A 13,292-nucleotide genomic window follows, 5' to 3' on the forward strand; every position below is an offset into this window, starting at 1 on the left:
TTTAGATCGAATATATGAATTAGTTCCTGCTGTTTTAACAAGTATCCAACTGGCATTTGCTAGAATTAAATGATGATCTCCAAGTGAGAAATACAGTATGTTGGTAATCATTAGCATTTTATTGACCAATTTGGAATCACTGAATAAAACTAAAATCAAACAAATGGTTGTTTGAATAGTAAATAAGACTAAGAAAAAAATAAAAGATCATTCCCCTCTGGCACTGTTAAATCTTTTCAAATGATTAATGAGGAAATATTAATGAAGTCAAAAAATAACCTACCTATCAGATTTAGAATAGACCCCAAAAGGGCACAGAACACAAACTCAATTACTGAAATTCTTAGAGACTTCAAAATCTTTTATATTTGGAAAACAAAATCCATAAAAACAGAATTGAAATTGCAATATTTGTTATCTCTAATGAAAGTTGTTTTAAATTTGTTTATATAGCTAATGTTACAAGATTTTGCATAAATATTTGAGTCAGCATTTTCCCAAGGTGTTCAAAGATCCTTTTAATATCTTCTCTAGTAATGTTTTCCCTTGTTTTGGATAGCATGAGGACGTACAATGGTGTTTCCAGCATTTTTATATTTCCTTAAAGTCAGGAAACTTAAAAGCTTTGAATCTGTGAGGTGAAGTATGGACTATAGCAATGATGTTTTGTGAGATTACAGTGAAGCAGGTTAAAGAAAGCGGGTAGGAAAGAAAGAAAAGAAAGAGAAAGCTGGAAAGGGAGAAGGTCAGGAATTACTAATAAGTACTTCTGTTTACTAGGAACATCATATGTGTTCACTCCTTTACTCATTTTATCATTGCTAAGGACACCTAGCAATGATAAAAATCAGTGCTGTAATTTTAACAACAAAACAAATGAGACACAGACAACTTAAGTAGCCGCAAGACAACTGGCAATTCTAACAGAGGAAGGAGGACTTAAACTCAAGACTCACTTAAGCTGCAGCACATACTTTTTCACTACATCCTGGATGGCCAGTACATCTCAAAATGCTAATCAATATTTAGCAGCCACCTAGACACTGCATTATGAGGGATGTTTAAGCCCAACTTAGGTTTTTTGGCAGATTACTGGGATTAGTTGGAGATGTTTATTGTATATGACATAATGGAATGAGGTGGGATGTGTTTCTACCCTATCATGGAAACCTCACAGCATACAGTCCTCTTGAAAGCCTCCCTGGCCATAGTCCTGAACACCTTACAGTTCATATCAAGCCATTTTGTGTCCCTCTGTGTCTTCTACCTTTGAGAAGTCATAGAAAGCTCAGAAGACCACTGACGGGACCAATGCTGTTACCCTTTTCCTTTAGGCAAAGAAACATACCCTCAGCCCCTACTACCATATCTATGAAAAAGAAGACTGGGTTTATGTCTCCTTAGCTTGGCATCTAATGGCTGCTACCAGGTGAACTCCATGCATTTCTGTTTACAACTTAACATAAATCTTCCAATTTACCAATCTGATATATCTATTAATATATTCCATAGGTACAGTAATGAATTTCTATGTCAAAGACTGATACTTGACCAACAGTATCAACATCTGTTCTTCTCTTCCTTTTTAGTAACAAAACCCTGATTTTATTTGGGATGGACATGCGCTTCACTGAAAGACCACATTTTCAGCTTCTTTTGTAGCCAGTTGCAACCATATGATTATATTAAGTATAAGAGTGTCTTAGTCCATTTTGTGTTGTTACAAAGGAATACCTGAAAGTGAGTAATATATTTTTAAAAAGGGAGATTTATTTGGGTGATAATTCTGAGGTCTGAAAAAGTTCAAGATTGGGTGTCTGATGAGGTCTTCACACTGCTTCCACTCATGGCAGAAAGCAAACGAGAGCTGCAGTTTGCAGAGATCACCTGGTGAGAAACGAAGCAAGAAAGAGAGAGAGAGAGTGGGGAGATACCAAACCCTTTTTAACTACTGATTTTAATAGAAACCAGTACAGTGGTGACTAGTAAGTCTCACTACCAGGAGAATGGCACCAAGCCACTCATGAGGGATCCACCCCTGTAACCCAAACACCTTCCACTAGGTCCCATCTCCAATACTGAGGATCAATTCATTTTGTTGTTTCTTTGTGTGTTTAAAAACTGTTATTTATTTATTTATTTATTTATTCTTTTTCAACTTTATTTTAGGTCCAGGGATTACACGTGCAGGTTTCTTACGTGGGTAAATTGCATGTCAGTGGGGTTTAGTGTACAAATGACTTCTTCACCCAGGTAGTGAGTACAGTACCCAATAAGTAGTTTTTTGACCCTCAACCTTCTCCCACCCCCTACCTTCAAGTAGGCCCCGGGTGTCTTTTGTTCTGCTCTTTGTTTCCATGCATACTTAGTATTTAACTTCCACTTATGAGGGAGAAGATGCTGTATTTTGTTTTCTATTCCTGCATTAATTTGCTTAGTATAATGCTCCCCAGCTGCAGCCATGCTGCTTCAAAGGACATAATTTTTCTCTTTTTATGACTGCATAGTATTCCATGTTGTATGCATGCCACATTTTCTTTATCCATTCCAACACTGATGGACATCTAGATTGATTCCATTTCTATGGTATTGTGAATAGTGCTGAGATGAACACATGCATGCATGTGCCTGTTTGTAGAATGATTTTAATTCCTTTGGGTATATTGCAGCAATGGGATTGCTGGGTCAAATGGTAGTTGTATTTGAAGTTCTTTGAGAAATCTTCAAACTGCTTTCCACAGTGGCTGAACTAATTTACTTTCATAACAACAGTGTATAATTGATCCCTCTTCTCTGCAATGTTGCCAACATTTGTTATATTTTGACTTTTTAATAATAGCTATTCTGACTGCTATGTGATGTTATCTCATTGTGGTTTTGATTTGCATTTATCTAATGATTGGTGATGTTGAGCATTTTTTTTTCATATGCCCATTGGCTGAATGTATGTCTTCTTTGAGAAGTGTCTGTTCATGTATTTTGCCTATTTTTTAAGTGGGTTGTTTGTGTTTTGCTTCTTGATTTAAGTTCCTTATATTTTCTGGATATTAGACCTTTGTCAGATACATAGCTTGCAAATATTTTTTCCCATTTTGTGCCTTTTTTCTCTGTTGATAGTTTCCTTTGCTTTGAGGAAGCTCTTTAGTTTAAGTAGGTCCCACTTATCAATTTTTGTTTTTGTTACAAATGTTTTTGGAGATTTTATCATGAAATATTTGCCAAGGCCAAGTTTTCTCCTAGGATTTTTAAAATTTTAAGTCTTACATTTAAGTCTTTAATCCATGTTGAATTAATTTTTGTACAGGGTGAAAGGAATGGGGTCCAGTTTTAGTCTTCTGCATATGGCTAGCCAGTTAGGGGATCCAATTTTAACATGGAGTTTCAAGGGACAAATATCCAAACTATACTAAAGGGTTATTTGAGATTTCTGTAAAATATTTTTTTAAAAGAAGGAATGGTTCCACTATTTCTCTCCTTTTTCTTTCCCACTAGCTAATGTGTGGATATTACAGATATAACTGATGTAGCTTTCTTGAACCACAAGGTAAACTCAAGAGTGGAAGTTGCTGCTGAAATTAGGCACAGATTGTTTTATATTTGCTTCTCTAGATCCATTCTTTGCCCACTTAAAAAACCCTGTTCCCTGCTCTAGAAAGCTGACCTCTATTTATAGCATCACTCAAGTTCCTTTGTTTTCTTACAACTAGATGGATTTGACCAATGAGAACAAGATATTGGAGGTGAGAGGAGAGCAAGGTCACAGTATTTATTTCTCCTCTTTCTTGCCAGATTGTAGACCTGAAGAACGGAGGGAATAAAGTTTTTATTTAACTTGAAGAAAGAGAGAGCTGGTAGTGAAGACTGCCTGAGATAAACTTTGGTGTTTTGTAGAAGAACATATAGAACCCATGGTGACTGGGAAGGCAGGAAACCAGGGGAGTGGATCCTCAGCTTTACTCTCTTCCATTGTATTATCTATTGTTAGTGGTTTCTGATTGTTGGACTAACCAGAAATTAGAGGGCATCAGGAGCCATTGGTATAGAGTATGTGTCTGAGCACCCATGGAGAGCTATGAAAAGTAAAGACAGAGGGGCACAGAGAATAAATATACAAACACATGCTTCTTTAAAAGCTCATCAATTACCCTTTTAAGTTTGTCATTTGTTTCTTTCAAGGACTCTAGTCGATACAGTAATGACTGTCAGAAGTAGGCTTTCTAAATATGATGTTGGAATTTGAATGGACACATATTCCCAGCTCAGGAAGTGGGCAGAGAAGTCAACCATCTCATGTAGTCATAAGGTAAACAGGAATAAAGCCTGATTGTGAAAGCTTTAGATTCACAGATCCAAAATGCACAATCCAACTAGGTCTCATGCTAAGGCAGGAGTGGCAATTGGGAAGAACCAAGACCCTAAGATGTGCTTTGGGGTCAATTAGGCAGACACCGATGGGGCACAGAATTAGAACTATCAAGTCTTCCTGAACATACATTTTTGGTGGAAGTATCCCCTCCTACCATCCTACCTGCCCATTTCTGCCTAAGAGAACTAATCTCTTATATTAAACAAAACTAAACAAAGCAAAACAAAACAACTCTTCATGATGTCACCTAGTACAGATACTTCATAAAGATATGTGGATTCTCTTGAGTACCTACTCTCAACATTCTTCACAGACTCCATCCCTAAAATGAGAATTAGATCTAAGCATAGCACAGACAGTCAAATCAGGGCCTCTTCCAGGTGGAGATCACTTCTACACCAGGACAATTTTTAGCATGTAGGAAATACTTTTTCCCAAAGCTTTAAGAGCTGCATTGCTGAGGGGAATATCAGAAATCATAAAAAAAAAAAAAAAAAACAAAGGCTACAGTGGTTGTTGTCTATAATCTAGAGAGGACAGTCAGCTCTGCTACCATGGAATTAGGTTCCCCAGTGGATTATGGTATCCCACAGTAGCAGGGGTCAGGTGGTGGCCCATAACCTTTGGACACAATTAACCATAATTAGCCACAGAGGTCTATAGCTGTGGCTAATTATTCCCAAGGCTCCTGAGAGTGAAATAGATGGGCAGCCTCCTAATGCATTATTTAACTTATAAAAGCAGAACATTTTCAGGTCTATTGAGCAAAAATAAGACTTGAAGTACTGCAGTGGGGTTCATGGCCTCTTATTCAATTCTAAAACATAAACTATCTCACAGACCCAGAATGATTTGATTGACAGGGAGACCAGTCCTCTTTGAGGAAAGACCCTAGAAAAGAGCCTAAATTCTGTACTGTGAATCTTTCTTCATGTTCTCTCCAGAGGCTATAATCCCTTAATAATGTGACTGAGAAAAAGCAAAAAACCAGACCGTATGTGGTTATTAGATACCAGATCTGAATGAAACAATGTGATCCAGTGGTTCAATTAAGGACTAATGGATATCAAGTGTGAGATGGAATCTTGGCAAAGTCAATCTTGTACTAAATTGATTAGAATTATTTTTTCCTATTTTCCTAGTTTTGGAATATTTTGAGTAAATATGTATATTTGGTAAATGCAGAGTCCTCTCATTAGTTCTCTGTCCTATGGAATGAGGGCTATTATTGCAGAAATGTTCTATATATTTTTCTCTCATGGCATCCTTCCCCAAGATACTAAATCAAAAGCAACACTACATAACTGGTGGGAATTGCAGAGATTAGTGCCACCATCAAGGATTTAAGAGATAATGGAGTGGATATTTTTTATCTATTTGTAAAACCAGCATTATCTATTTTATCCTTATTTAACTTTTTGTTTGAATTCTGAAAAAAAATTAGAATAATCTTAGAGAATGACTCTGGATTATAACAATATTACTCAAATAATACAACAATTGTATTTGTTGTTCTGGATATGATGAGCAAATAAACAGATGTGTTAGCTTCTCGTATGCTGTTACCTTAGAAATTACTGTCTTTAACTTCCAACCAGTTAACACAATCAGAAATAGTGTGCCTTCATGTGTCAGGATCAGCAGCACTACTTACCTTCTTATATCAGGTCTTTGTTAACTCTTTTGCTCTCTGTTCTAACCTAGTATGGAGAAAACTTCTTTCTTTGTTTTTGGAATTCTATAGACTATTTCCTGATCCATTACGTTATACTAATTGCAACAGGTATGAAGGAAGTAGGAAGCACCATAGTTGATTTATTAAGATAAATACGGGTCTGAAAATTCCATGGAGTTTCTAAGTACCCTTCAAAAAGAAATAGCCATAATGGCTGACCTCTTTAGATTTTAGAGCTAACCTGTAAAATATTTGAGCACTTAAATACGTATATTTACCATTTGCAACGATTAATGTTAGGTGTCAACTTAACTGGATTGAGGGATGCCTAGATGGCTGGTAAAGTATTGTTTCTGAGTGAGTTTGTGAGGGTGTTGCCAGAGGAGACTGACATTGAGTTGGTGGGATGTGAGAGGAAGATTCTCCCATCATGTGGGTGGGGGCCATCCAATTGGCTGCTGCCAGCCTGGCTAGAACAAAGCAGGAAGAAGAAGGTAGGATAACTTTACTTGTTGAATCTTCTGGCTCTCTTTCTCCTTCACATGCTGGACACTTGCTTCTGCTGTTTCTGCTTTTGGACATCAGACTCCAGGTTCTTCAGCCTTTGGACTTTGGGACTTGCACTAGCAACTTCCCAAGTTTCTTGGTCCTTCGGCTGCAGACTGAAGGCTGCACTGTCAGCTTCTCTGGTTTTGAGGCTTTCAGACTTGGAATGAGCCACTTCTGGCTTCTCTCTTCCCCAGCTTGCAGACAGCCTATCATAGGACTTTGTCTTGTAATCTTGGGAGCCAGTACACCATAATAAACTCTTTTTTGTATATACATGTATCGTATTGGTTTTGTCCCTCTGGAGAACCCTAATACAGATTTTGGTACCAGGACTGGTTATTAGGAAAGAAATTTAAGAATGAATTTTCTTAGTTGATTTTGGGGTTTCTGGAGTTGGCTTTCTAATCTGATTAGACCTAAACATGCTAAAGACTCTTCTTCTAATAGCCCAGAGAGCACTGAGTCTTTGGCATGCATTGTTTACAGAGTTGTGCAAAATAAAGATATTTGATACTCCTGATTCAGTGCTCCTGAAAGGCAAGTTTAGTGACTCTATACATAATACCTTTGAACATTTGCAGAGAACCAAGGAGTATAATGAAGTCGGTTGTTTGCTCCTAAATTCACTGGACAGAGTGATGAAAGAAAAGGATGAGTTCAGAGACTATATCTCCTGGCTCTAGAAGAACATACTTTGCCTCAAAGCTTCTAAGAGTGTCCGGGGTGAGATTCTTCTCTTCTATAGACAAAGGGCTGAAATTGCTGAAAATAAGGTGCAAGATCTTATCATGTGAGTGGCGGAGGTACAACAACAAAAAAGTGTCGGCTCAACCTTACCAGGTGTCTATTGTTAAAGTGAAGTCATTGATTGGGTAACAACCGGACCCTGTAACTTGGCATGAGGATGTGTGAGAGGGCCCTAATGAAGCTGAGGACACTGAACTTCTAAATAGTGATGCGACTTTTTTGCCAGAGGAAACAGCCTCCCCATGCTCAGTGGTGGCAACATCCCCTCCCCCACCCACACTGCCATCAGCCTTTCCACCTTTGTCTGAGGAGATTAACCCTGCACTGCTTGAGACCACAGTGATGGCCTCACCTGAGGCAGTTGCCAGTCAAGACAATGCAGATTATCTTCAGGACCCACCCCCACCATGCCTCTTTGTTTCTAGACCTATAACTAGACTCAAGACCCAGTAGGACCCTAGAGGTGAGGTTCAGGGTGTTACCCATGAGGAGGTGCACTACACTCCAATAGAACTGCTTGAGTTTTCTAATTTATATAAGCAGAAATCTGGAGAACAGATATGGCAATGGATGTTAAGGGTTTGGGATAATGGTGATAGGATCATAAAGTTGGATCAGGCTGAATTTATTGATATCGACTCACTAAACAGAGATTCTGAATTAAATGTTGCAGCTCAGGGATTTACAAAGGTTCTACTAGTTTATTTACTTGGTTAACTAAAACATAGAGCGAAAGATGGTCCACTGTAAGCAAGCTAGAGACACCTGATCTCCCTTGGTTTAATGTAGATGAAGTGATCCAAAAACTTAGGGAGATTGAAATGCTAGAGTAGGCTTGTCACTGAATACCTACTCACCTCAACTGGGAGAGTCCAGAAGACATAACCTTCACCAATACCTGTGACATAGATTTGTGAGGGAAGTACCAGCATCCTTGAAGAGTTCTGTGATAGTTCTTTTTCATATGCCAGATCTTACAGTGAAAACGGCAGCCACTCAGTTGGAAAACTTAAATGCAATGGGAATAATTGGCTCCTAGGTGGAACAACTAAATGGCAGCACTCAATCATCAAAGGCAAGGTGGGCATAGTTACCATAATTAACAGCAGAGGCAAAGTGGCAATCAGAATAGTCTGACTTGTATAGAGTTCTGGCAGTGGCTAATTAATCCTGGTGTTCCTAGAAGTGAAATTAATAGGAAGCCTACTGCATTCTTACTTGATTTGCATAAGCAGAAAACTTCCAGGTCGAGTGGACAAAGTAAAATTTGAGTTATAAAAATAGAGAATCAAGGTCCCTCAATCAATTTCCAAACTTGAGCCAGTTTATGGGCCTGGTACCCCTTGAATGAAGGGAAGGCCAGGTTCCCTTGAGGGAGAACCCCACTACACTCCCGAAAATCTATACTGTTAATCTTTCTCCCATCCTTCCCCAAAGAGACCTCTGGCTTTTACCAGGGTAACTGTGCATTAGGGAAAGGGGAATGATCAGACCTTTTGAGGACTCCTGGGCACTTACTCTGATATGAAATTGATTTCCAGGGACTTAAAATGTAATTGTGGCCCTCCAATTAGAGTAGGGGCTTTTGAAGGCAAGGTAGTTAACAGAGTTTTAGCTCAAGTCTGACTCACAGTGGGTCCAGTGGGTTCCCGGAAACATTCTGTGGTTATTTCCCCAGTGCCAGAGTGCATAACTGGGATAGACATACTTTGCAGCTGGCAGAATCCCCACATTGGTTCCCTGAACTGTGGGGTGAGGGCTATTATGGTGGGAAAGGCCAACTAGATGCCATTAGAGCTGCCTGTACCAAATAAAATAGTAAATAAAACCAATATTACATCTCTGGAGGGGTTTCAGAGATTAGTGTCATGATCAAGGACTTGAAAGAGGCAGGGGAGGTGATCCCCAACACATCCCCATTCAACTCTCCTATTTGGCCTGTGCAGAAGACAGATGGATCTTAGATAATAATAGTGGATTATTGTAAGCTTAACCAAGTGATGACTCCAGTTGCAGATGCTGTATCAGATGTGGTTTCATTGCTTGAGCAAATGAAGACATCTCCTGGTAACTTGTACGTAGCTATTGATTTGATAAATGCCTTTTTCTCCATTCCTGTCCGTAATGCCCACCAGAAATAACTTGTCTTCAGCTGGCAAGTTCAGCAATATACCTTAACTGTCCTACCTCGGGGTATATCAGTTCTCTGGCTTTGTGTCATAATCTTGTTTGCAGAGATCTTGATTGCTTTTCCATTCCACAAGATATTATACTGGTCCATTGCATTGATGACATTATGCTGATTGGACCCAGGGAGCAAGAAGTAGCAACCACTTTAGACTTATTAGTGAGATGTTTGTCATGTCAGGAGATGGGAAATAAATATGACTAAAACTCAGGATCCTTCTATCTCAGTGAAATATTGAAGAGTTTATTGATGTGGGGCCTGTTGAGATATTCATTTGAAAGTAAAGGATAAGTTACTGCGTTTGGCTCTTCCTACAATCAAGAAAGTTGCACAATGCCTAGTGTGCCTATTCAGATTTTAGAGGCAACACATTCCTCATTCAGTTGTGTTACTCTGACTCATTTATTAAGTGATCCAAAAGGTTTCTAGTCTTGAGTGGGTTCCAGAACAGGAAAAAGTTCTGCAACAGGTCCAGCCTGCTATGCAAGCTGGTCTGGCACTTGGGCCAGATGACCCAGCAGATCCAATGGTGTTTGAGGTATCCGTGACAGAGAGGGATGATGATTGGAGCCTTTGGCAGGTCCCCACAGATGAATGACAGTTGGAGCAAGGCCCTACTATCTTCTGCAAATATCTATTCTCTTGAGAGACAGCTTTTAACCTGTTACTGGGCCTTGGTAAAAACTGAACCTTTGACTATGGGTCGCCAAGTGTATTAGTTAATTCTCACATTGCTGTAGAGAAACATAATACTTGAGACTGTGTAATTTATAAAGAAAGGATATTTAATTGGTTTACAGTTCTGCAGGCTGTACAGAAAGGATAGCTGCATCTGCTTCTGGGAGGCCTCAGTGAAGGTGTAGCAGGTATGTCACATGGCGAGAGGGGGAGAGAGAGAGAGAGAGAGAGACATCCACTTTTAAATGACCAGATCTCTGAAGAATTCTCTCACTCTTGCAAGTACAGCACCAAGAGGATAGTGCTAAACCACTCATTAGAACCTGCCCCCATGATCCAATCACCTCCCACTAGGCCCCACTTCCAGGACTGAGGATTACAATTCAACATGAGATTTGGATGGGAACATAGATTCAAACCATATCACCAAGTTACCACAAGACCTAAACTGACTATCATGAATTGATTGCTTTCTGACTCATCTACCCATAAGGGTGGGCATATGCTGCAGCATTTCATCATCAAATGGATGTGGTACATATGGGATTGGGCTCTAGCAGATTCTGATGGCACAAGTAAGTTACATGAGGAAGTAGCCCAAATGCCCATGGTCCCCACTTCTACCACCCTACCTTGTCTCTCTCAGCCTGCATGTATGACCTCATGGAGAGTTTCCTATGATCAGTTGACAGAGGAAGAAAAGACTAGGATCTAATTGACAAATGGTTCTGCATAATATGCATGCACCACCTGAAAGTGAACAGTTGCAGCACTACAGTCCCTTTCTGGGAGATTCCTGAAAAACAGTGGCAAAGGGGAATCTCCCTAGTGGGCAGAACATCAAACAGTATATCTGGTTGTGCACTTTGCTTGAAAGGAGAAATGGCCAAGTGTGCAATTATATACTGATTCATGGGCTGTAGTCAATGGTTCGGGTAGATGGCCAGGATCTTGGAAGGAGCATGATTGGAAAATTGGTGACAAAGAAATCTGGGGAAGAGGTATGTGGATGGGCCTCTCTGAGTGGTCAAAAACTGTGAAGATGTTTGTGTTCCATGTGAATACTCACCAAAGGATGGCCTCAGCAGAGTAGAATTTCAATGATCAAGTGGATAGAATGACCTGTTCTGTGAATACCACTCAGCGTCTTTCTCCAGCCATCCCTGTTATCACCCAATGGGCTCATAAACAAAGCAGACATGGTGGTAGGGATGAAGGCTGAGCATAAGCTCAGCAACATGGACTTCCACTCACCAAAGCTGACATGGCTATGGCCACTACTGTGTGTCCAATCTGCTAGCAGCAGAGATCAACACTGAGCCCTCGATATGGCACCATTCCTTGAGGTGATTAGCCAGCTACATGGTGGTAGGTTGATTACATTGGACCTCCTCCATGATGGAAGGAGCAGTAGTTTGTCCTTACTGGAATAGACACTTACTCCAGATATGGATTTCCTTTTCCTGCATGCAGTGCTTCTGCCAAGACTACCATCTGTGGAATCACAAAATGCCTTATCTACTCTCATGATATTTCACACAGCATTGTCTCTGACCAGGGAACTGACTTCACAGGCAAAGAAGTGTGGCAATGGGCTCATGCTTATGACATTTACTGGTCTTACCATGTTCCCTATTATCCTGAAGCGGCTGGCTTGATAGAAGAGTGGAATGGCTTTTTGAAGTCACAATTACAATGCCGGCTAAGGCAAAGTTCTCCAGAAAGCTGTGTATGCTCTGAATCGTGTCCAATATATGGTACTGTATCTCCCATAGCCAGTATTTATGAGTCCAAGGATAAAGGGGTAGAAGTGGCAGTGGCACCACTCTCCATAACCCCTAGTGACCTGCTAGAAAGTTTGTGTTTCCTGTTCCCATGATATTATGTTCTGCTGGCCTAGAGGTCTTAGTTCCAAAGGGAGGAATGTTGCACCAGGAGACACAACAACGATTCCATTGAACTGGAAGTTGAGACAACTGCTACCTGGCCACTTTGGGCTCCACCTGCCTCTAAGTCAAGAGGCTAGGAAAGGAGTTACAGTGCTGGTTTGGGTGACTGACCTGGACTACCAAGATGAAATCAGACTACTACTCCACAATGGAGGTAAGGAAGAGTATGTTTGGAATACAGGAGATTCCTTAGGGCATCTCAGTATTACCCTGCCCTGTAGTTAAGGTCAGTTGGAAGCTACATCAACCCAATCCAGGCAAGACAACACATAGTCAAGGCTCTTCAGAAAGGAAGGTTTGTGTCATGCCACCAGGCGGAAAAAAACACAACCAGCTGGGGTGCTTGCTGAAAGCAAGGGGAATACTGAATGGATAGTGGAAAAAGATAGTCACCAACACCAGCTACAACCATGTGACCAGTTACAGAAACGAAGAGTTTAATTGTCATGAGCATTTTTTCCTTATTTGGTTAAGAATATGTTGGTGGATATGCACACCAGTACTAAGAAAATATCTTCATTTTATTTCCATTATTACTTTATCATATAACATAAGATTTACTGACTTCATGTCTATCAGTATTTAAATGCTGTTAATTTTATGTAATAGCATTTAGGTTAAAGGATTAGTGCACTTTTGGTTGGTTGTACGAAGGATAGTTATATTATGATAGACATAATTATGACTTTATTATTGTCCTTATTTGGAGATTAAGTATAATTTAAGATGTGTATGGATGCCGAGTTGACAAGGAGTGAACTTGTGATGGTTAATACTAGGTCAGCTTGATTGCATTGAGGGATGCCTAGATGGCTGGTAATAAATTGTTTCTGAGTGTGTTTGTGAGGACGTGGCCAGAGACAACTGACATTAAGTTGTTGGACTGGGAGAGGAGACCCTCCCTCAATGTAGGTGGGTGCCATCCATTTGGCTGTCAGTGCAGCTAGAACAAAGCAAGAGGAAGGTGTGGAAAACTTTGCTTGCTAAATCTTCTGGCTCTTTTTATTCTTTTCATGCTGGACACTTGCTTCAGCTCCTCCTGCCCTTGGACATCAGACTCCAGGTTCTTCAGCCTTTAAACTCTGGGACTTGCAACAGCAGCTTCCCAGAGACTCTTGGTCCTCTGGCTGCAGACTGAAG

The sequence above is a fragment of the Gorilla gorilla genome, chromosome 5 (genome assembly GCF_029281585.2).
Source record: "Gorilla gorilla gorilla isolate KB3781 chromosome 5, NHGRI_mGorGor1-v2.1_pri, whole genome shotgun sequence".
NCBI classification, from domain to species: domain Eukaryota; kingdom Metazoa; phylum Chordata; class Mammalia; order Primates; family Hominidae; genus Gorilla; species Gorilla gorilla.